Source organism: Panthera uncia, chromosome D4 (assembly GCF_023721935.1).
Source record: "Panthera uncia isolate 11264 chromosome D4, Puncia_PCG_1.0, whole genome shotgun sequence".
In the NCBI taxonomy this organism is placed as follows: Eukaryota; Metazoa; Chordata; class Mammalia; order Carnivora; family Felidae; genus Panthera; species Panthera uncia.
In genome coordinates, this window is record NC_064807.1 from 40,142,583 (window position 1) to 40,146,634 (window position 4,052).

General features: G+C 44.5%; 1 pseudogene; it reads right to left on the minus strand.

Moving 5' to 3' along the window:
- Positions 1 to 1,918: 1,918 nt before the first annotated feature.
- LOC125919981 (ferritin light chain-like) lies at positions 1,919 to 2,575 on the minus strand (annotated as a pseudogene).
- Between the last annotated feature and the right edge of the window lie 1,477 nt (positions 2,576 to 4,052).

Here is a 4,052-nt window from a genome sequence, read left to right on the forward strand (position 1 = left end):
GATCAATAGCCATCCAGCAGACCCACAAGGTGAAGAGACGACATTTAGAATAGCAGCTTCAATTGTAGTCATCACTTAACAACACTTAAAATAATACCCCGTAATTTTCTATCCATCTTTTGCAGAGCCAAACAGGCCAGTTAAAGAGATGTGGTAGGGATCACCATCTTTGAGATTTTAAATTCTTTGTTGGTGGACTACCTGTGCTATAGAGAGGAGTGCTTCACTCTCTATCTGATTCTAAAAGCCCTCACTCTACAAGTTAAGGGGCCACTGTGGTTGTTCTACCAGTTGCTGAGTATATCTACTCAAACTACATTTTCAGCAACTGTGGAAATAACAGAAGAACATACTCATGGTTGTAATGGGGCCACTGAGAGATTCACCTATACCCAAATTCCTTTTGTTCAATGGAATCCCATAAACATCCATTTTTACCTATGGATCATGATGGTTTTCTGAAATACTAATGATTTGCATTATTTCAGAATCAATGTCCAATTATTCCTAAAGGTCCAGATATTTCTCTTTTTCTAGTATGAAATCATCTGTAGCTTGCTTTCCAGTCTGCCACAATGCTTGCCACTCTGATTTGTTTCTTAGATCTGTTATGCTCACTTTGACTATCCCCTGTTGACTCTTCAGTTCATGATCCTGTGCTTTAATCCCTTGATCAACCCTTGTCAGGGCCAAGGCCCAGGAGGAAATAGAACTGACCTATATCGAGAGAATAAATGTCTTTTAAAGCAGAAGATTTCACCTCCATATCCCAAATCAGCCAAACTTTCCTGGAGTAATTCTGTAAGTTCCCTGCCCATATGGAGACTAAGCTATTCAGCAAAAAGAGACCAGGACTAACTGTTCTGAGATGAAAACTTTTGTTGAAGCCTTTAGGCAAGACCAAGGCAACTGCTCTCCAAGGGAATGTCCCCTGTTCACAAATGTCTCTCTCTAAACTTTTTTACGACCTGGTAGCCCAGAGTCCTTCATCTCTGTGCCTGAGTTGTGACCTCTTCTGGTCTCGAATCTTGTCCCCATCTCAATACCCCTTCCTGTGTAGCCCAGCTGAGCACTAATAGCCTCCAATATCATAGGTGGATTTTCATGGTGACTGTAATGATTTTAAAATATATCCAAAAATTCTTTGACAATTCTCCCCTTAGAAGGTGGAGCCTAATTCTTGTCCCCTTGAGCGTGGACCCAAATGAGTAGCTACTTTTTGAAAAATTTTCTTTAAAGGTTATTTATTTATTTTTGAGAGAAAGGCAGAGAGAGTGAGTGGGGGAGGGGCAGAGAAGGAGGAGAGAGATAATGTCAAGCAGGCTCCACGCTGTCAGTGCTGAGCCACAATGTGGAGCTCAGCTCACAAACTGTGAGATCACAACCTGAGTTGAAATCAAGAGTCAGACGCTTAACCGACTGAGCCACCCAGATGCCCCTGACTGATCAACTACTTTCTAAAAAGAAATCAAGTGTGGTGGAAGTGATGGTCTGTGACCTCCAAAATTAGATCATAAGAAGCATTGTGGGGACTGCTCACTCTAAAAGAGTCAGGCACCATGTTGTGAGGACATTTAAGCAGCTCAAAGAGAAGCTCATGAAGGAGAACTGAGGTCTTCTACCAACAACCAGCACCATGTGAGTGAACTATCTTGGATATGAATCCTTCAGGGTTAGTAAAGCCTTCAGATGATTGCAATCCCAGCCAAAATCTTAACTACATGTATCACTAGAAATATTGAGCGAAGCTATTCCAAATTCCTGACCCACACAAACAATATGAGATGATACATGTGTATTGCTGATTTAAGCCACCTATGCTTTGGGTTAATTTGGATTTTGTTGTTGTTGTTTATTTGTTTTTTGGGGTTTTTTTTGTTTTTTTTTTTGTTTTTTGGCCGCAAAAAGCTTCATTTGTTTACATTGGTTCTAAGGCTTGGGAAAGGACTCCCGGGTGGTTAAAAATCTTCCTAGTGGCTGCAGGGAGAGGGTCAGGCACAAGCCCTGGCACCAGGGTTACCAGAGGGGTCCTCCAAAGGCTTCTGGGTCTAATAGGCCCCCAGTCATGCTTGAGGGTGAGCCTTTTGAAGAGATACTCACCCATCCCAGCCTGGGAGCAAGCCAGCTTGCAGAGGCTAGTCAGGTGGGTGTCCATCTTCTTGATGGGCACCTCCTCAACTAGGAAGTGGTTCTCCAGGAAGTCACAGATATGGTCTCCATGGGCAGAACTCAGGGCACACAGATCTGAAAGGGCCTGGTTCAGGTTCTTCTCCAGAATCAGGACAGCTTCCATGGCTTCCAGGGTTTTACCCCACGCATCTTGGGGTGGCTTCTGCATGTTCTGGAAGAGGACACGGCCTCTGTGTTGGTTTTGCATCTTCAAGAGATGCTCAGCGCCCTTGAGCTTCTCCACAGCCAACTAGTGGAAGAAGTGGCCCACATCCTCCAAAGCCCCATGCCGAGATCGAAATAGAAGCCCAGAGAAAGGTAGGTGTAGGACACCCACAGACACACGTTGACCGCTGAAGGCAGCCTCCACCTGGGTGGAATCATTCTGACAAATCTGGGAGCTCATGATTGATCGGCAATAAGGAGCTAAGCTCAAAATAAGGTGTTGGCTGCTCCTGGAGGGAGTGGGTGGCCGAGAAAATGGCTCTGAAGGTTGTGACTGGAAAAAAGGTTGGAGGGTGGTCAGAGGCTGATAGAAGGGGCTTCCCTGTTCTGTTCTGTCCAAACACTGTTGAAGCAAGGGACAGATCCGCAGACTGACGGACACTCTTGGTTTTGGGCTAATTTGTTATACAGCAACAGATAACTAATACAGTGACTTAGCAACAACCTCTTTTGCTGTCCATGCTATTACTCATGCCCATCATGGGAATTATGAGCCAGATGAGAGGGAATAATTTATGATAGATCAGTGGGGAAGATATTTTGGGAAATGTGACCATTCCTTACACCATACCTCCTCATAAACTGTGACAGCCTCACTATATAATCTGGCTGTGGATATCACTAGATTTGTAGGGACATTTACATTTTTTAAAAACTTTAGAACTTACAAAGAAATATCCCACAAATGTGTCTTTGTATTTTCTTCCCAACAACTCTATGGAGGCAGGCAGCGCAGCTATTGATTTCCCCCGATTTAAACATGAGAAAACTCAGGCCCAGAGTTTCAAATTTCAAGTGACCAGGATGTGACAAAGTCAGGGTTTGAACGGAAGCCTCTCTGATTCCACATCTGGGTTACCACCATGCCCCTTAAAGAAGTGCCATTCCAGCTATGTGGGTCAGTTAAATTCAATTCAGCATATTTAACGGCAAGAGATAATATTTACCAAGTGCTTGGTGCAAGGCAAAGTACACACTAAGTGGTAGCTAATACTATTATTATATTTATAGCACGCCAAGTGCTGGGAATACAGAGGTGAACAAGGCCAGGCCCTTTTTTAAGGAGCTTGGACTAGGAGGAGAAGCAGAGCCGGCAGAGGGATATGCTTCCAGGCTGCCTTGAAAAGCCAAAAAGAAAGAAAAACAGTATGTAGAGGCCAGGTAAGTTAAGGCGGGGGGCGGAATGTCCAGGGTCCTTTATGGATCAGTGCTCTGTCCCCTCTCAAATGAAAGGGCAGAACCCTCCCACCACAGTCAAAATGCCCCACAGCTGCTTCTGTGGGCCCTGGAGGGAAGAGGAGGACCTGGAGGTTACAGAATGGCTTCTGTGGCCGAAGGCATCCCGAGGTCCTTGGTGCCACCAAAGGTTTTCCTGAGCGGGGAGGAGAACCCTTCTGAGTGGCCTGTTGGGGGTCCTGTGCAAGAATTGAGGATGGCCTGTTTTCGTTTGAATTCTCCTGTTTTGTTTTTTTAATTTTTTTTTTTTTTTGAAATGATCACCAAATTCCCATCATTCTTTGTATGCAACACCCATTAAACCTAAGCGATTCTCCAAGACAAAGAAAACACCACGTCTGGGGACATGTGCCAATGAGAAGTCCATGACCTTCTCTTGCTGGGGCACTGGTATTTTTAAAGCAACAAATGCGTGATATTGA